At 44.6% G+C, this 21175-nt stretch overlaps 2 pseudogenes across 1 annotated transcript; both read left to right on the top strand.

The window, feature by feature from the left end:
• The first annotated feature begins 6187 nt into the window (after nucleotides 1-6187).
• Nucleotides 6188-10653, top strand: LOC147957013 (disease resistance protein RGA5-like; annotated as a pseudogene).
• Nucleotides 10654-13867: 3214 nt separating this feature from the next.
• LOC147957012 (disease resistance protein RGA5-like) lies at nucleotides 13868-20671 on the top strand (annotated as a pseudogene). Its single transcript, XR_015610821.1, has 9 exons — nucleotides 13868-14100; nucleotides 14387-14581; nucleotides 14705-14962; nucleotides 15534-15756; nucleotides 15866-15989; nucleotides 16373-16585; nucleotides 16673-16829; nucleotides 17080-17841; nucleotides 18595-20671. The product of XR_015610821.1 is annotated as a disease resistance protein RGA5-like (transcript).
• Nucleotides 20672-21175: the final 504 nt, after the last annotated feature.

Below are 21175 nucleotides of genomic sequence, written 5' to 3'. Positions count from 1 at the left end.
ATTCACGCAATTCAAGAGATGGTGAACTAAACTCACATATCCCACGACTCCTACATACAAATTTTAGCAAGATGATAAGCAAGGGGGCAACAACAACAACTACCTTGTCGTCCACTTTAAACCTAGTGGATCAACATACAAGCCATTATTAGGAAAGTTGTGGAAAGTTGCACGACCTGATGAGATAGCTGCGAAGCAAGCAGCGGTTAGTGTACTGCTCTCCAAGTTTAGATGAGTTAAACTTGGATAGGCCTACATAAAACAGACAATAAATATCAACCATAAGCATTGGATCAGATCCACATCCCATTTGAATACAGATCGTAGACCCATAGAACAACAACAATGATCCTTGGATCATTCCAACACTCAAAATTAAAACACCAAATTCTAACCAGCAAAGAAGCAGGTTATGGTCATGTTTAGCTCTAAGATAAGAATAACCCAGATATGTAACTCTACAAGAAGACAATTACAGTTCCTTCAAATTTGTGAGATCTGCAAAAGAAAAATGCTTGTCAAATGTTCAGGATGGGATATGTGGTATAGATTCCTTAAATTTTAGCAGTCCAAAATTATAATAACTTCATTGCTTTTCAAAGAACGAGTCTAAGTCTGACAAACATCGTATGATATTCCAAAGCAGAGAATATCAAAGGAAACAAACAGATTGTTCCTATGGGAATCAGCAAGATTCTTAGCTTCTTCCGGTGCTTGTCCATTCGTTTATGCCAATGCAAGTGGACCTGAAATTAGATTGGCTGCATGTAGTGTTCGTTTATGCTAATGCGTGCAGCCAACTAAATTTTCAAATTACATTTGCTGCACTACTTGCATTAGCTGAGTAATCTGTGTTCGTTTGCACCGAATTAGCTAACTAAGTTTCAGAGTTTTGAGTTGTTCTTAGTTTGCAAACTGCTCTCTCTTTCCTTCAATCTCTGCTGAAAGGAAACTCGTTCAACTGGAAATAGTGTGTAGTTTCTATAAAACCATAAGATGGGTGAATTTTCAGCACATAAATTTCGTTATGAGTCAATGTACCTAAAACGAAGAGCAAGAGAACTGGGGATAATTATATGGATAATCTGCAACAGCAAACTGTAAACGGAATGGCTAGTTACTGATAGGTTTTTGAGAAATCTGACTATGCTCTCTTTACCTAGAAAAGAGCATAAGCAGCAAGACAGAGACACATGGGCGGAGGTCTCCGTGGCTGCCGCAGACGCAGCGAGGTCGGAGGCGGTGATGACGCCCTCATGCGCATCCATCCAGAGCTTCTTGGGCACGTTGACGACGGACTCCGCAGGGATGGCACTGTCCCTTAGCCAACATAGGATGTGCCTGAAATGCTTCCCATCACTGTCCACGAACACCGCCCCCTGCATGCACCACTTATCCTCTTAGCTTGCAGGCTACAGCTGCCGTAAAATGGCAATGAGAGGGATAGGGTGCGCCGTCAAGGGACCATACCGTAGTGGGGTGATGCGGGAGCGTGTGCCTAGGCGCGTCTCTTGAAATAGAATATGAACTTGCTATTATGAGGATATGTCCAGAATACTAACCCTCTGGTTAAAAGAACATACACTTCAAATAAAATCTAGCTTACGACCCTGCACCAAATCAATCAATACGCAATACGAGTAACCTGAAAAATAAGATAGATACAAACACTTGTTCTGAAATAATGCAACTGAATCGGCTATGCAACTATACGAGTAATCTGTAAAATAGAATATGACCTCATATATTTCAGACCAACTTTCTTATATAGCATAGACACTTCATAGGAAAACATTTTAACCAAACATATTTAGGGTTAGTAGGCATCCCTACATTAATAAACATAGCAAGAAAACATCTATGTAGGTGAGGTCATCTTGACCTTCCATGTAATTCAGCACAAAAGCATATACTACGTTAAATGACAAGAATAAAAAACAAACGGGAAGGAAAGACAATCTGCATCGAGTCTCCATCATTAATCTCATGGTCACCCAAAGATTGCTCTTTCTTTATTTTAGACCAGTTTGTATTCCCCACACCATACTTCATTTCCAAATTGGAGAAAACTGTACATTGCTCTTGGGCTCCTGAATCTGAAGAAAATGTACCAAGATATCTACCCATCCAATAGAATTTCCCAAGAAAAATATGCATTCTTATGCAAATTCATCATCATGGTAGGGATCACCCAAGCAAAAAAGCATAAACATGGCTAAATTATTTTGACGCTGAAAGCATGTACAAACTGAGATAGTCTGCAGCTCCTTAATCAATCAATTTTTTTTTGAAATAAAATGTGTGCGATATATCCGAAGGTATAAGTACATAATACTCAATAGAAGATCTCTCTGATTTTGAACTGACTTAGCTAGTCAGTTAAAGCTAAGGCACCGTGCACTATTACAGGCAGGCTGCAGGGGAGCATAAGCAGAGGCTGCCAAAAAAACAATACCATAGCAGAAATATTAATAACACCATACAAGAAATATTGTACAAGGACAGGCACAGAGGATGAACCACCATATCTAGACAGAATCTAAGGACCGGATCACCGGAAATAGAGACAAAGGCAATAGCGATGGAGAAACCAGCAACCACTGATCAGCGCTAGCGCATGCGTGAACCCAAAGCAACTTGTTTTTATATACAAGCAAGCAATCAAACCATTCACTCTGAACAACTTTTTCTTTCTTTTCTTTTAGCTTTAGCAGACTAATCAATCATCAAGAATTTCTCATTAACATGTCTGTGGAGATTTCCCGCAAAAAAATGTCTTTGCAGATGATTCTATTGATTATTGACTCACTTTGTCCCATTATTCATGGCTGCAAAAAGGCCCATCCACTTGAGCTATGCTTCTTAATAGAGGTAGGTACCACAAGCCCCGACTAAACATATGGCTGAGTGGAATCAACAACCTTGTACGATTTGTGACAATAGTGATATCAACATATGTTTCTTGCACAACCTATCCACTCAAACACTGTTGTGCTGCCACCACGGCTCTCTCGGTGTACAACAGAGAGACGGGTCACGGAAGAGAGAGAGGGGAAGGGAGAGGGCGTCGAGGGGAGCGGGGGAGTACCTGCGTGTGGAGGGAAGGCTGGCCTCACCAGCGTCTACCTATGGTGGCGAGGAGGAACTTTAGAGGAGCACGTGGACGATGAATACCTTGAGTGGAAGAACGGCGATGAGGACGGATCTGACGTCCTCTCGCTGCTGTGCAAGAGTATGGCTTGCGGAGAGGATCTTCACGTTGTCGCAGCCGACATCCGCTCGAGCCACATCTCGTCGGAATAGCCCACGCCGTATTCTTCCACCGCACCATCTCATCCCCCACCCCATCTTCTTCCTCCTCCGGCGTCTCGGCTGACCATCGGTAACATACCCACTGTCCCGCGTGGAGGTCGTCCGCCCCCGAGTGCTCCTCCTCATATAGCCGGCCACTGATCCCCTCCACCCGACGTCCTTGTGGCGGCTCACACGCAGCGACGTGCTCCTTCTCCAAAGGAGGAGAGAGGCGGTCAATGAGGGGATGGTGCAGGGCTAGAGATTGGCTAGGAGAAAGGAACGGGGAGAAGCAGGAGCGGGAGAAGTGGCGGAGGCGGCGACGGCGCCGAGACACGGGAGAGCGATGCGGATGCGGAGGCGGTGGAGGTTGCGTGCGAGAGAAGCGGATGAGGCGATGTGGGGTTTGCTTCATGACGAAGGAAAACCAGAGGGAGGTGTTATCTGGAGACGGTCGCGTACGTGTACGTTTTTGTCTACGTGAAACAGTACATCCATCCTCCGACAGTAAAATAATGGACGTGGCATAGGCCAGCGTGCGCCCTTCGCGCGACTCTTGTTGTGTATAAATATCTTGATAGATGATTCTAAAAGGCACGAGTATAAGAAATATATTGTAATGATTTCATCTCCAATTTAATTTGGCTATTAATTAGGTCGTCTTCTCTTATACTATTGATCCGAGATGTTTAGTGATGTCTGATGGCACTAGTAGAAAAATGAGCATTACTAGCATCTTTGTGCAAAACAGATCTTTTTAATAGCAAATGGTATTTATGGATCAAGAACTGGATCTTTTTTAGGAATTGCTGAATCTCAGTCCATGCTTGAGATATTACATGCATGGAGATCCGTATAAAAAAATAAAAAAAATTCTTTCTTCTTTTTTATATGTTTTGTGATTTGACAGAGACTTCGACTGAGATCTAGCCACACTTTTTTTAATTAAGTGTTGGTTAATGAATGGATGCTCCTGATCTCGTCGGGAAAAAGTAATCCTGTTATGTCGGTTTCAACTCCCCGCCAGTATCCCGCAGAAAAAAAGAACAACTTCCCGCCAGTACAGTGCCAGCTCTATGTCATGCCATTTGCAGCTCACCCGGCTCAAACTGCACCTACACCACCCTCGTCGCCTCATCACGCCATGACCTTGGGCATCGCCTCCTCTACCGCCACTGACACGTCGGAGCAGTGGTGGTCACCCGGTCATGGCATCGGCATCGCATGCACGTAGCACCGCCCCACGTTTGGCCAGCCCACTGTCATGACCATGCGCATAGACTCTGTACGATCGACATACCAATGGTCGGTCGTAGCAGCAGGAGCGCCCCTGTTCGCGGACGCTCATATCGTTGGTTGGAGGCGAGGCTGCGGTTTGCGTTGGGTGCGGGTGCCCGGCGGCCGATGATGTGCGAAGAGAGAGTAGATGAGAGACGGGCTAGGATGGGCATCATGGTGGTCCGCGGCAGACACAAGGTGAAAATTTGAGATGGAACGAAAGGATGCCATTTGTCGGGGAGGTTAACAAAAAGGAAAGGGAAGCGGTGGGCATGGGATCGTTTTCCTGGAAGTATCGGGTTTGCACCGTCTTAGGGAGATTTTTTTTTTTCTGCGTGGAGTCCTTAGGGATTTTTTTTTTGGATTAGAGTCCTTCGGGAGATTTGAGGAAGAAAAAGAGATATGTCCGGAGTTTGTTTTTTTGGGGTAACTCAACTATGCCAGAATCCTTTTATAAGAGCATCTCCAACAGCCACGCAAAGCGTCGCGCGCAAAAAACATGTTTGCCTCGCGCGCTTCGGCATGTTTAGCACGGCCGCCAGCGCTGGCTCCAGTAGCCACGCTATAATGCAGCGCGCGCGTCGCTCCAGCAGCGCGCAAAAATACAGCGCGCGCGACTCGCCGGGCATTTAATATATATGATATTTTAGACACAAAATGAGTTTGAAACATTCATCAAAATGCAATGAACATGTGAAATTTGACACAAACAAGTTGATGAATAAAAGTTCATGCCCACAAGTTCAAAATCAGGCCCACAAGTTCATCCAACCAAGTTCAAATGTAAACTAAAGTTCAAGACATGAAAGACACATCAATCATCTTCCTCGTCTTCGTCCTCATCTTCCGAAGACGATTCTTCCGCCTCCGAAGATGAATCTTCCTCCCTCTCCTCATCACGCACCGCATCACGTGAAGCTCCGACGGTGTTGGCAAGATCTTCAACGGCATCTTCATGGGAATGTGTGTGAGAAGGCACATCGAAAGACATTCCACCCATGGCGGCCGCAGGTGCACCCATGCCTCCCATGAGAGAAGCAAAATTCATGCCTCCCATGGCGGCCATAGCGTCGGAGGATGCTCCAAAGCCATCCATGCCTCCCATGGCGGCCGGAGATGCACCCATGCCTCCCATGGCGGCCGGAGGTGCACCCATGCCTCCCATGGCTCCGAAGCTACCCATGCCTCCCATGGCGCGAAGGCCACCGCCACCCATGGCGCCAAGGCGACCGCCACCCATGCCGCCGAAGCCACCGCCACCCATGCCGCCTCGCGCCTGCCTCCTCCGCTTGGCGCAGCTGCCCCGCGCAGCCCACCTCGCGAGCGGGAGTGGAAGAGCCCGCCGCCGCCGACACCACACGGGCTTAGCCCGGGCAGCGCTCGCCGGCGGCGGCGGGGGAGGAGGGGGGATGGGTGGCGGCGGTTCCCGGCGGCTAGGGTTAGCGCCCGGGCCGCTCGCGGGAAGCGACACGGGGCTCGGGGAGCCTCTCGTCACATGTTGTCCCACACCAATAGTCGAGCATGTAGTTGCGACTAGTCGATGACTAGTCGCTCAACTCAAAAAACAGGGGTCTCTAGTCCTAAATCAATACTGCTGCGTGTTTTTTCTATTCTAAATGCATGTCGTCCTTCTTCATAACTAACCATGGTTATCAAATTGCAGGTAGTTGAAAGCTGGACGGACATGTTTGGGACATCAAATAGTCACACATCACTAGAACAAGTAAAGGCATGTGCCGAGATAGGGATATAATGTACAAACTGTTACCCAGCGAACAGGCCGGCTACATGGTTTATCATCCGTGGAATACTGGTTGACGTGGAAATTTCGAACTGGCCTGTTACAAGTGACGTAGGTACATCAACAGAAGTGCAGGTACAATCACTCGATAGTAAATGTATATGATCTACCAGTAATTATTTAGTGACGTGTCATGCCATTTTTTTTTTCATTTTTGTTGCAGACAAGCATTCGCTCCAAGCTGGCGGATGAGTTGAAATTAATGGATGATTCTGCTGTTGTACCATCCAAACTGTCACCATCTACGTTGGATGTGGAGCAGAACGATGGCAAATTGAGCCAGGAGAGGAAGAGGAAGGCAACAAACGTGAGTGTGGCGACTAGGGTGATGAGCATCCTCCATGGCAAGCTTACCACGTTCATGGGCAACGAGTACAATACGCATTATTTAGTGATTTCTCCTAAACATGTTTTCATTTTTATTGCAGATAAGCTTCTCCAAGCTAGCGGATGAGCTGAAGTTGATAGGTAATTCAGTCGCTAGTGGCAAGCTGATGGATAATTCTAACACACCATCCCAACTGCAATCATCAGCATTGGAGGTGGAGAAGCAAGATGGCAAGGTGAGACAAGAGAACAAGAGAAATGCATCAACCATGAGTTTGCCTACTGTGGTGATGATCACCCTCAATGGCAAGCTTACCACATTCATGGGTGGCTAGTACAATAGGTGCTATTTTGTGATTTCTCCTAACCTTGTTTTCATTTTTTTTGTAGATAAGCTTCTCCAAGCTGGCAGACGAACTAAAGTTGATGGATGATTATGTTGCACCATTCCAACTTCAACCATCATCGCTGGAGGTGGAGCAGGAGGATGGCAAAGTGAGCCACCAGAAGAAGAGGAGGGCATCAACTGTGAGTGTGGCGACTGGGGTGATGAGCACCCTCAGTGGCAAGCTTACCACTTTCATCAATGATGAGTACAATAAGCGCAAAGTGGTGAGGAAGCAGGCGTCATTCCTCGAGAAGGAGTTGAGCGCCATAAATGCTGCTCTTGGGCTGCCGGAGCTCATGAATGAGCTTGCTCCAGGGGTAAAAAATTGGAGGGATAATCTCAGGGAGATTTCATATGACATGGAGAATTGCATTGATGACTTCATCCGCCAATTCGGAGGTGAGGATGTTGAGGTAGGCTTTTTTTGGGAGGCTGCTGAACTTCACGAGAGGTTATGCGAGCTTCGTCGAATTTCCAACCAGATGGAAGAGCTTAGGACTCTTGCGGTAGAAGCAAATGCTCGATGTGAGAGTTACAAGATTTATGATTACAAGCCTAGCTATGGTTTTGTAGTTGTCGACCCTCGCTTCCTGCGATCTACCAGGAGGCAATCGGCCTTGTGGGCATTGAAGGCCCAATGGAGGAGGTTTCCAATCGGTTGATGGATACTCAGAAAAAACTCAAGGTTGTTTCCGTTGTGGGTTTCGGTGGTCCGGGTAAAACTACACTTGCCAAACAGGTGTATGACAAGATCAGGGAAAATTTTGATTGTGTAGCATTTATTTCAGTTTCCCTGAGGCCGGATATGAGAGTACTTCTCAATCGCCTAAAACTGAAACTTGGGATAAATGAGTCTTCTAACGATCACGGATTTGACGATATCATTGAAGAGCTAAGGAAGTATCTTGCAAATAAAAGGTAATTACTATTTTTTGATAGTCACCTGCATTGGCTACTCATCTTAAATTTTAAGTAACAAGTAATTGGTCAGTGATATTCCAGATATGATTGTTTCCCGATATATGTTGGAAGTTTGATTATTTTCCTGTTTGTAAATTTGTGAGATTCAAAACTATAAAGAAAATATTAGAGCAGAAATATATCTTTGGAAATTTTGGTTTTAGTTTTGTACATTTTTTCATTCATTGTAATAAATTGCTAAGGAGGTGGGGAGGCGGGACTAAATACAACAGTGGCGGAGCTAGGCAGGTTCTTAGGGGGGGCCAAGCAGAAATACTAGATGTTTTTTTTGGGCGGGGGGGGGGGGGGGGGGGGGGGGGCAAAGGGTATATTTTTTGTACTCCAAACACCCCTTAAAAAATTTCTTCCTATTTTTTATTATGGCTAGGGGGGGCCATGGCCCCTGTAGGCTACAACGTAGCTCCACCGTTGGAATACAAGTCTTGTAGGAAAAGAAATGCTAGCTAGGTGGCTAGAAATTACATGCATAAAGTGACCAAAAGGCAATGCTGAATGTTCTTTTGCTTGAATATTATGTGATCATGCTAATTTAGCCATATGAGCAACAAATTTGCTTGCATCTAGTTCGTCTTAATTTTTGATGTTTCCGTCTTCAACTTACAGTCATATTCTGCAATAATATAACATGTGCACACATTTTAACAGGTACCTTATTGTAGTTGATGACTTGTGGGATCAATCAGCATGGAATACTATTAGTTGTTCTTTTCCAGATAATGGTAATGGGAGCAGAGTATTAGTAACCACACGAGTGGAAGATGTGGCTAGTGTGGCATGTCGCCGTGACCGTGAATGCATTTACACAATGAAGCCACTCAATGAAGAAAACTCAAGAATGTTATTCTCGAATAGAGTATTTGGGGTTGAAGTTGTTTGTCCACTCTATCTTAAAGATGTCGCGGCTGAAATTCTGAAGAAGTGTGGCGGATTGCCGCTTGCAATAATCACTATAGCTAGCCTATTAGCTACTGAGGTGAGATCAAGGAAACACTGGGAGAGCATAAGAAAATCTTTGCATGCCCAATCTGCCCCAAATCCTTCACTGAAAGACATAAAAAATATATTAAACCTTAGTTACACACATCTTCCTCTTCATCTCCGACCATGTTTTTTGTACCTTGGTATGTATCCTGAGGACCACATCATATGGCGAGATGATCTGATTAAACAATGGATAGCTGAAGGCTTCGTCAGCAGTTTGCATGGGTCAGATTTGGAGGCTGTTGGCAGGAGTTATTTCAATGAGCTTGTCAATAGAAGCATGATTCAGCCGGCAGAAACTGAGTATGGAGAGGTGTTGTCTTGCAGAGTGCACGACATGATGCTTGATTTGATCCTAAGCAAGTGTGTAGAAGATAATTTTGTAAGTGTGGCATACAATTCTGAGGACATGGCAAGACTGCTGCATCTCTGCAAATACAAGGTTCGCCGATTATCCCTGTGCTCCATGGCTGTTGGTGGAGCAACATATGACACGACTATTGCTGCTAGGCTGTCACAAGTTCGATCATTACTGTTTAATAAGCCTATACTCCCTCTTTTGTGGTTCAAGTACCTCAGGGTTCTAATCATTTTGAAGGGGCACTATGTGTCGGAGGAGATAGTTGACCTCACCGCTGTTAGACGATTGTTCCAGCTGAGGTGTCTGACGGTAAGTTTTTATGGGAATATAAAGCTCCCTACTAAACTTGGTGAGCTTGTTTACTTGGAGACACTGGACATAGAAAAGTGCACACTGATGGAGAGCATCCCCTCAGATATAGTTCCTTTGCCCCGCCTGTCCTACCTGCTTCTTCCAAATTGGACAAAGCTGCCTGAAGGTATCGGGAATATGAAATCACTGCGGACTCTGCGAGGGCTTGACATGGAAAAGAGCTCGCTGGAGTGTTTTATGGGTCTCAGCGAGCTGACCAATCTGAGGGAACTGCATATGTCACTAGGTTTTATTAGTTTGGGTTTGCCAAAAGTTGATGCTTTGGCTTGCTCCATTGGAAAGCTCTATAACCTTGAATCTCTGATAATCTCTGGCAGCCATCATGTTGAGCGTGAGGGTAGCCAGCAGCTGGTCTCATTATCCAATCCTTTTCAACATATTGAGCGTCTTGAATTGCCTCTTTGGCAGTTATGGAGAGTTCCAAAATGGTTGTGTGGTCTCCATTGCCTGCGCTTCCTTAAGCTGTATGTTCAAGAGACATCAACTCAGGATGTTCATCTGCTTGGAGAGCTTCCCTCCCTTGTCCTTCTCGAATTCACAGCATGTGAAATCCCCGAGGAAAGAGCTATGGTAGGCACGGGGCTATTCCCAGTTCTGGAGTTCCTAAATTTTCTGTCTAGGAAAGACACTACAGCGTACCTGGGCTTTGAGGCAGGTGCTATGCCCAGTTTACAAACACTCTGGTTCAGTGCGTCCAACTGGGGCGGCACTGTACCAGTCGGCATGGAGCACTTGTTACACCTCCAGGAGATCCAAGTGCATGCGCTCTGCATTAGTAAGGATTCTGTGGACAGGTTGCAAGAGGCCGAGGACGCATTCAAGGAGGCCTTGCTGATGCACCCGAACCGGCCTTCCGTCGTATGTAGTTCATAGCAGAGCATAATTCCTGCAAGAATTGTACTATGTCTATCTTTCATAGCCCTGCGGGAGAAGTAAAAGGGGCAGCTGATTAAGGCGCTCCCGATCTTTACGTGTGTCCGCTGGATCAAGGAACTTTTCCTGATGTGGTTGTACTGCCAATTGTGTCCTCTGAATCTTTGTTTTTGACAGCTAATGGGGATTATGGATCAAGATCTCTGTTTTTCTTGTAATCTGCCTCTCTGTAACGGCTGCAATCCTGATGATTAATGAATGCTCCTCCTAATCGCCCTGAAAAAGGTAATCCTAGGATTCAGGCTGCATTTGGTCTAGTTATACTTAACCTAAACCCCTCGGTGCGGTGCTAATTGCTAGGTTAAGTAGATAACACTGTACGCGCCTGTGTACATAAGTGGGATTGGACGGGAACTGTACATAAAACCTTCTAATTCTGAAAGTGAATCTTTATTCTCTCGTTTTTTCAATTGCATACAACCTTCTAATTCTGTACACTGTACGTATCGTGTTAATTGCTGGATTCAGGCTTCATTTTTGCTTACTTAACATAAACCCCTTGGTGTCGTGTTAATTGCTGGGTGGGGTAGTCAACACTTTTAAGCCTGTGTACATAAGTGGGATTTGATGGGAACTGTACAACCTTGTAATTCTCAAAGTGAATCTTTATTCTCTCGTGTTTTCAAGCTTTTAGACAGAATCTTGTCAAGTGAAAGATTGTCAGCTTGAAAAACGATCTTATATTGTGGGACGGAGGTTGTATTTTCTTCTGTATGTGAATATATACTTATATCTTTTTGAAGCGCTGGCAAAAGCTTTGCCTTATTCTGAAGTGTTTACAATAGGAAGATGGCAGTAACTGCAAGAAACTAACCGACTGTGTGCAAACTGTGTCTCTGAACCTTAACTGTCATTTGTTGGAACAACCAAGTCCATGGCAAAGGCTATCTCCTATGCAGGGGAGATGGCACCTCCTAGAGCAGAGCAGGTGGCACGGGAGCTAATCCCTTCCGTTGTAGGAGAAGCTCCTTTCAGAGAAGAATTGACATTCCCTTTTTGTTGGAGAGAGGAATTCTCATGTTAATTACCTGTAATCCAGTGCAAACGAATGTGCACAGCACAGAGCAGAATAGATCTTAGTAATCCCCTCAGAATTACAATAGAGAGGGGGGAAACGATGAGAGCGGAAACTATTTTCTTGATTTGCCCTGCATATTTAAGTTCATCCCTTTCTTTGTACTTTGCTGCCATCTCACAACCGGGTTGAAGCAGACATAGATAGATACCCAGTGCTGTGCCAAGCAGGTGAAGGAAGTCAATACACTAAAGTGCGTAGAGACAGTATGTTGTAGAGATCATGCCATCTGCTGTAGGTTGCTCGTAGAACACGCAACTTCATGAAACTGCACCGTTAACCCGGTTGAATGGGTTAGGGTTTTCGCAGGCTGAAACTTGGCTTGATGATCTATAACAAGTGGCCAGCATCGATCTACAGCAATCACTCTCGGTCAGATGCATGTAACAGTTCATAAAGAGATGGCCATATCCATTTGTCAGTCTGAACATTTGCCACAGTGAACAGAGTACTGAATCCCTGCTAGCATCAGGGCATGGAAGCATCAGTGCATGGAACTGAGACCACCATGCAGCTTCGCATCTATCCAACGCGCGTGTGGCCTTGTAACATTAGCCATTTTCCTTTTTCCCATTCTTTACATTTTCTATCTCTTCCCCTTGTGTTATCTCTTTCTTTCATTTTTCTTCTCTCTTGCTTTCTTTCCTGGAGAGACCGCCTCCTGCATAGGAGTCTCTGACACCTGCGGAGAACTCATCACAGTCACCACGGTGGCGTCCGAGCCTACCTGGCATGCATGCCACAAGGCTGGGGCGACGCACTGGCCATGCCCTCATATATAATCTCGGTCCAGTGGTATTGGCATTTTTCCTATATGTAGTTTTCACAGTTTGTTGGATCCAATGTGAACTCCTTTTTCGGCTCAAAAAATGAAGTGAACTCCTTTTGCGGATTTGCCCTGCATATTTATGTTCATCCAGCTACTAGGCGTCAGCCGGCTGATCTGATCTTAAAAGATCAGCCGCCTGGCCAGCCGTTGATTTGCCTCAATAGAATTTCATTAGGGCCACTTGATTCCCTTGTGGGATCACTGTTGGCCCAGTCCCGACGCCTGCTGCCGTCGTGGATCGCCGCGCCGACTAGGCGGCGATGCGCGTGAGGCGGAGTGCTCGGAGGAGGCGCCCGCGACCACCCCGATAAAAGAGCTACCCATACGGCAACTGAACTATATTTATTCTTAGTCCCGTACATAACTTGCCGGCACTTAAATGAAATAGTAGTACTACTAGACAGCAAGAACCAAGCGTAATAAGAGCAAGTATAATAAAGATGAGTCAGCGGGCTATAAGGAATAAACTAGTATATTTCTGCTTAGTTGGAGGAAAGAGAAGAGAAGAGAGAAGATAAGCGGGCTCTTCGTGAAGAGCCAGCTCTAGCACGTGCTTCTAGGCACTTTGTGAAAAAGAAAGGTTGGCCACATAATAAAAAATAATACACTTTTTTGATCTACTATTGTACATGTTGGCTATAAGATAACATGGCACTAGCTTATAGCCAGCAGCTAACTATACTATTAACCATGCTCTAAGTGGGAGAGGTGCTTGGGCTGACACACTGTTTACTTATACATATATATGCTTGGTGATGACTACCTAACACACTTTTTTGCTAGTTAGCACCATATTTCTACTCATGTTACTATAATTTCATCCATATTAATATACTCCCTCCGTTCCTAAATATAAGTCTTTCTAGATATTTCACTATGAATTACATACGGATGTATATAGACGTAGTTTAGAGTGTAGGTTCACTCATTTTACCCCGTATGTAGTCTATATTGAAATTTCTAGAAAGACTTATATTTAGGAACGGAGGGAGTAGAAGCGTGTACCTGCTACCATCTTGGGTTGAGCATTCGGCTGGTGGGTTGGTGGCTACTTTTGACACCTCATTGAAATAGTACATAACAAGAAAGATGCTTGAGCTAACAGTCTGATTTCTTTTTTCAGAAAAAGTTCATCTAGTGATCAAGCTGCATTATTATAGAAACATGTACTCCTACCTGCTACCCTTATCCCTAGAACGAATACATCACATGGTCCAATAGTAGAGTAAACTCGCAGCAGGCAGTGGGCACACGTCTCCGCGCACATACTCCTCGGTCAAGGCTGGTCTTCCTCCATTCTCCACGTCACGGCCTTCCCGTGAAGCTCAGATCTTCTCCGGCGAGGGCGCCGCCTCCTGTAACCGAGGCCATCCTCTTTTTCGTGCGAGCTCAAGCCCTTGTGCCTCCTGTAACTGAGAGCATCCCCTTCGTTGCGCGAGCTCAAGCCCTGGTGCCTCCTCTCTAGCGGAGAAAGAGAGAAAAGGTAATACGCGATGGTTATGGAGACTGATCCTCTGTTAGTTACAGCTCGATTCGCATTCCTCCATAGATCTAATCCGGGGTTCGTATCTTCCCCCGACCCCCTGTTCTTTTGATGCTTGCTGCTAATCCAGAAAAAAAGTATGTCTCATTTAGGCTTCTGATAGATAATTTTTTTTACTTCTATACTACTGTAATTAACAGTCAGCTGATTTCTAATCTAATTCCTCAACAGTTGTTTAAATACATGTATGGCTAATGAACAACATAATAACACCAAAGTTTCTTAGATCCAAAGTGGATCAGGGACCAAGATGACGGACGGCGACCACCGGGACAGTAAGGAACTTGCTGCCCTTGAGAAGGTGTTGCTCGATGAAACCGCGGATCCAGTCGATTTGCCTTTCTCGCTTCTCAAAGCCATCACAGGGAATTTTTCCCTAGCTCACGAAATCGGTAGGGGCGGGTTCGGGGCGGTCTACAAGGTAACGCAAGCAACCAGACCCTGTGCTGTGTGCGTATTAACCAGATACAATCAGATTTCAAATCAGCTAAGTGGGCCTCTGAATAATACTCTGTTAGTCTGACATGATTTATATGAGATGCAGGGACTGCTTCCAAGTGGTCTTACCGTTGCCGTGAAGAAGCTTTATGAGAAATTCGAGGTAATGGACAAGAATTTCGAAAGCGAGGTCGCATGTCTCGTGGGGGTCAGGCACAAGAACATGGTGCGATTCCTCGGTACTGCTCTGAGACGCAACACGTAATGATGCCGTACGACGGGAAGCTTATATGGGCTGATGTGCGACAGAGGCTGCTCTGCTTCGAGTACCTGCCCAAAGGGTGCCTTGCGGACCATCTCTCTGGTAAAATCGCATCAGCATTTTGAGCTTTGTTGATTCTTTTTGTAACTAAATACTACTTCCTCCGTAAACTAATATAAGAGCGTTTAGATCACTATTTTAGTATTTTAGACGCTCTTATATTAGTTTACGGAGGGAGTAGTAGTTTTGAGATCTGTTCTCATACCACTACAAAATATGCACTCTTCTGTTTGGGCATATTTTGATTTCTCATCCTCTTCAACTCATGGGATAAGAATGCACTAAGAAATATGTTACGGAAACATAATTAAGCGCCCTCTTCTGCTACGGAAAAGTAGTGGATAGAGCTTGTTCCAACGACCAAAAGAAAATTTTGAGTATCTTGATATGCCAAGCCAATATGTTGGCAATCCCGCATCTTGACATTCGAATTTTAAAAATAAGTGGTGGTTACTTTGTTGCCAATTGTCACACCCACATTTTTGTAATGAAATTGGTGTTCGGAGGGTTTTCAGATCGGGCAATCAATCAACTAGGCCATTTTCCCTTCATTGGACTGCTTATCCCACTGCATATAGTACTAACCATTTGTTGTTTTGTATACTCTCCACAGATGCATCTTGTCGACTTCCGTGGACCACACGTTATCAAATAATCAATGGGATCTGTGAGGGCGTACATTATCTTCACCGGCAGCGTATTATTCACATGGATCTCAAACCTCAGAATGTACTATTGGATGATAACATGGTGCCCAGAATTACGGATTTTGGTTTATCGCGGCGTTTAAGTGAAAGCCGGAGTTGGGCTATAACTGAAAACAAGCTTGGCACGATGTAGGCTAGCAATTCTATTTGAGAATTTGATGTTTTTGTCAGTTATCTACCAACTTTACTGCATACACTTTATTCACTAACTGTACAAACTGCAACATTTTTTATGCAGGGGATATATGGCACCAGAATTTATAAACAAGGGAGAAATCACCTTCAAGATAGACATATATAGTTTGGGAGTTATAATCATGGAGATCCTTATGGGACGTAAGGAATGCTCAAGTGTTAAGGAGGTAATTGTACCATATATGAGGTTCCAGGAAAAACATTGTAGACAACATGTTTAGCAGAAACCACAATGTTGATGAACAGAAATGCAACCCATATTCAATCAGTCTATGTAATTAACAGTAGAATATGCAAATCAAAATATTTGAATGTAGTCTTTGTGCTGATCTTCCAAAAACCGATGTGAAAATATAGTTCCGATTTCTGAAGTCATTTTGTGCATGGAAAGATTAATTACACTAATAGTTGATTAAGTGAGAAAGTCAAAATTGTTTGTGGTAGGTATATTTCCATTTGGCCTCTAGTCTTAAATCAATATGTCTTCGTGTTTTTGGTTTTCAGTTTGAAAATGCATGTTTTTGGTTGATGAACATTGTCAAATTGGCAGGTAGTTGAAAGTTGGACGGACAAGTTTGGGACATCAAAGAGCCAGACAACACTGGAACATGTAAAAGCATGTGCTGAGATAGGGATAGAATGCATGAACTATGACCCAAGGAACAGGCCTGCTACATGGTTTATCATTAATGGAATATTGGGTGAAGCGGAAATTCCAAATTGGCCTGTTACAAGTGATGTAGTTTCCTCAACAGGATGGCCGGTATATTGCTCAATACTAGTAAACATATATGATCCACCGGTAAAGGTTTAGTTATTTCTCCTGACCTTCTTTTCATTTTTGTTGCAGATAATATTTGTATCGAAGCCGGCGGACGAGCTGAACTTGATGGATGATTCTGCTACATCATCCCTACATCAATCATTGGAGCTGGAGGTGGAGCAGGAGGATGGAAAAGTGAGCCAAGAGAAGAAGAGGAAGGCATCAACCGTGAGTGTGGTGACTGAGTTGATGAGGGCCCTGAGTGGCAATCTTACCACGTTCATGGGCGAAAAGTAAAATAAGTGTTATTTCTTTTGACCTTGTTTTCATTTTTATTGCAGATAAGGTTCTCCAAGATGGCATATCATTTGAAGTTGATGGATGATTTTGCTGCATCATCTGAACTGCAACCATCACCGCTAGAGGTGGTGCAGGAGGATGGCATAGTGGGTGCAGATAGGAAGGTGAAGGCAACAACCGCGATTGTGGCGACTGGGCGATGAGCAGCCTCAGTGGAAAGCTTGCCACTTTTATGAGCGACGAGTCTAAGAAGCGCAAAGAGGTGAGGAAGCATGTGTCCTTCCTCGAGAAGGAGTTGAGCACCATAAATGCGGCTCTGGAGCAGCTAGAGCTCATGGATGAGCTCACTCCATGGGTAAAAACATGGAGGGATGATGTCAGAGAGATTTCCTATGGCATGGAGAATTGCATTGATGACTTCATGCGCCAATTTGGAGGTGAAGATGTTGAGGCAGGCTTCGTCTGCGAGACTGCTGAACCTGACAATAGGTTGTGTGAGCTTCATCGGATTTCCAACCAAATGGAAGGGCTTAGGGCTCTTGTGCTAGAAGCAAATGTTCGACGTGAGAGTTACAAGATTGATGATTGCAAGCCTAGTTTCGGCTTTGTGGCCATCGACCCCCGGCTGCCTGCGGTCTACCAGGAGGCAACCAACCTTGTGGGCATTGATGGCCCAAGGGAGGAGGTTGCCAATTGGTTGATGGATACTCGGAAAAAACTTAAGGTTGTGTCTGTTGTGGGTTTTGGAGGTTTGGGAAAAACTACACTTGCCAAACAAGTGTTTGACAGGATCAGGGGGCAATTCGATTGTGTGGCTTTCTTTTCAGTTTCACAGAGGCTGATATGCGAGTTCTTCTCAATCGCCTACAATTGAAATTTGGGATAAATGTGTCTTCTCAAGATCGCGGGCTTGACGACATTATTGAAGGGCTAAGAAAGTATCTCGCGAAGAAAAGGTGGTTACTTACTTCCTATAGTCACTTGCATTGCCTATTAATCCTAAATTAGAAGTAGCAAGTAATTGGTCAGCGCATATTTCGGTTATGATTGCTTGCCCATGCATGTGGAAGTTTGATAATTTTTCATTCATACGTTAGTGATAGAGATTCAAAAGTACAGATAAAATATCAGAGTAGAAACACATCTTTTGCAAAAAAAAATGATTGAAGTTCTCTACAATTTTTCATTCAGTGTAAAAAATTGCTAAGATGCTCATTAAAAGAGACTCGTAAGTAGATAGGTAGATAGGTACATAAGTAGGTAGGTAGATAGGTACATAAGTAAGTACGTACAGAAGGAGGAAGAGAGTGTGCGAATAAAATGCTAGGTGACTAAAACCGCAAGGCATAAGCTTTCCAAATGTTCAGTCAGGAACATGGTTTTAAATAGCCCTCTATAGCATGCTATAGCGTTTAGAAGAGGTCATGCGCTAAGGCTCTTTTGTCCAAACATATGAGCAAATATTTTAAATAGCTTGCTATAGCACCACTATAGCATTTAGAAGAGGTCCGCCGCTAAAAGGCTTAGCGCGATATTTAAAACTTCGGTAAGGAATTATTATTCAGGCTTGAATATTATATGATCATGCTAATTCAGCCATATGAGCAACAGATTTGCCTAACATGTAGTTTGTTATCATTTTTTATGTTTCTGTCTTCAAGTTATTGTCAAATTCTGCTACAATATAACTTGTGCAAACATTTCAATAGGTACCTTATTGTAGTTGATGACTTGTGGGATCAATCAGCATGGAAGATTATTAGTTCTGCTTTTCCAGAAAATGAAAATGGGAGTAGAATAATAGTGACGACACGATTGGAAGATGTGGCCAGTGTGGCATGTCATAATGACTGTGAGAGCATTTACACAATGAAGCCCCTCAATGAACAAAACTCAAGAATGCTATTCTGCAATAGAGTATTCGGGTCCAAAGTTGTTTGTCCACCCCATCTTCAAGACGTCGTGGCTGAAATTCTGAAGAAGTGTGGCGGATTGCCACTTGCAATTATCACAATAGCTAGCCTATTAGCTACTCAAGTGAGATCAGCGAAACACTGGGAGAGCATAAGAAAATCTTTGGGTGCCCAGTCTTCCACAATTCCTTCACTGAAAGAGATTAATAGTATATTAAACCTTAGCTACAAGCATCTTCCTCTTCATCTCAGGGCATGTTTTTTGTACCTTGGTATGTATCCTGAGGACTATATCATAGGACGGGATGATTTGGTTAAACAATGGATAGCTGAAGGCTTTGTCAGCAGTTTGCACGGGTCAGATTTGGAGAATGTTGGCAGGAGTTATTTCAATGAGCTTCTCAATAGAAGCATGATTCAGCCATCAGATACTGAGTGTGGACAGGTGTTGTCCTGCACAGTACACGACATGATGCTTAATTTGATTCTAAGCAAGTGCGTAGAAGATAATTTTATTAGTGTGGCATACAACTCTGAGGACATGGCAAGATTGCTGCATGGTTGCAAGTACAAGGTTCGACGATTATCCCTGAGTTCCATGGCTGTTGGTGGAGCAACACATGGCACGGCTGTTGCTGCTAGCCTGTCACAAGTTCGATCATTTATGCTGTTCGCGAACCCCACAGTCATGCCCCCTCTTAAGTGGTTCAAGTATCTTAGGGTGCTCATGAGAATATAGTTGACCTCACCTCTGTTAGCCAATTGTTTCAATTGAGGTATCTGATGGTTACAGTTACTGTGAAGATAGAGCTACCTACTAAACTTGGTGAGCTTCTTTACTTGGAGACGCTGGACATGGGGAATTGCAGACAAATAGAGCGCATCCCCTCAGATATAGTTCATTTGCCTCGCCTATCCTATCTAGTTCTTCCAAATTGGACAAAGCTGCCTGAAGGTATCAAGAATATGAAATCACTACACACTCTGCAAGGGATTGACCTGCTAAAGAGCTCAGTGGAGTGTATTATGGGTCTCAGCGAGCTGACCAATCTGAGGGAATTGGGTATGAGAATAGATACGACTTCGAAGACACTAAGAGTTGATGCTTTGGCCTGCTGTATTGGAAAGCTCTGTGACCTCAAATCTTTATCCATCTCTGGCCATCATTATGAGCATGGGAATGTCCAGCTGTTGGGCTCATTATCCAATCCTTTTCAACATATTGAGCGTCTTGACTTGGAAGGTTGGCGGTTCTGCACAGTTCCAAAATGGATGGGTGGTCTCCATTGCTTGTGTTTCCTCAAGATGCAGGTTATGAAGCCTTCAACTGAGGATGTTCATCTTCTTGGAGGGCTTCCCTCCCTTGTCCACCTTGAGTTTGGAGGGAGAGTGGCCCCTGATGAAAGGGTCATATTAGGTGCAGGACTATTCCTGGTTCTGGACTACTTCGATTTATGTGCTCGGGAGGATAGTATGGCGTTCCTGTGGTTTGAGGCAGGGGCTATGCCCAACTTACAAACACTCTGTCTCCAAGTGATGCATTGGCGCGGCAGTATGCCAGTCGGCTTGGAGCACCTGTTACACCTCCAGGAGATCCTAGTGTATGGGCCGGGGGCCTTTGATGATGTCACTTCCTCGTTCAGGGAGGCCTCGCTGGTGCATCCAAACCGCCCTTCCATTAATGGGAATGGTATGTGAGTTATTCAGATTGTCTCTTTTATCAACAATTATTAGTTGCTCAGCAGACAATTTAATTAATGTTTTGCGGGCTTTGAAATTAATTTGGTATGCAATCTTAGCCATCTATCTAGATATAATTCCCACATGCATCTTACCTTTCGTAGCCCTGCAAGAGAAGTGGAAAGGGGCAGCAGAGTTGTGGATCGTAGACAGGTCTCTGCGACTCAGCAGCTGCAATAGCTACTGTCTGGAGTTCCGTTCTTTGATGAACTTGTTAGTCAGCTGATTAACGTGCTATATGTTGGGGAACGTAGTAATTTCAAAAAATTTCCTACGCACACGCAAGATCATGGTGATGACATAGCAACGAGAGGGGAGAGTGTTGTCCACGTACCCTTGTAGACCATAAGCGGAAGCGTTATGACAACGCGGTTGATGTAGTCGTACGTCTTCACGATCCGACCGATCCAAGCACCGAACGTACGGCACCTCCGAGTTCAGCACACGTTCAGCTCGATGACGATCCCCGGGCTCCAATCTAGCAATGCTTCGGGGATGAGTTCCGTCAGCACGACGGCGTGGTGACGATGATGATGTTCTACCGGCGCAAGGCTTCGCCTAAACTCCGCGACGATATGACGGAGGTGGAATATGGTGGAGGGGGGCACCGCACACGGCTAAGGAACGATCCGTAGAT

Source organism: Triticum urartu, chromosome 7A (genome assembly GCF_056163025.1).
Source record: "Triticum urartu cultivar PI428250 chromosome 7A, HENAU_Tu73, whole genome shotgun sequence".
NCBI classification, from domain to species: domain Eukaryota; kingdom Viridiplantae; phylum Streptophyta; class Magnoliopsida; order Poales; family Poaceae; genus Triticum; species Triticum urartu.
The sequence above is the reverse complement of the archived record's forward strand: the minus strand, read 5'-3'. Positions and strand labels throughout refer to the sequence as shown.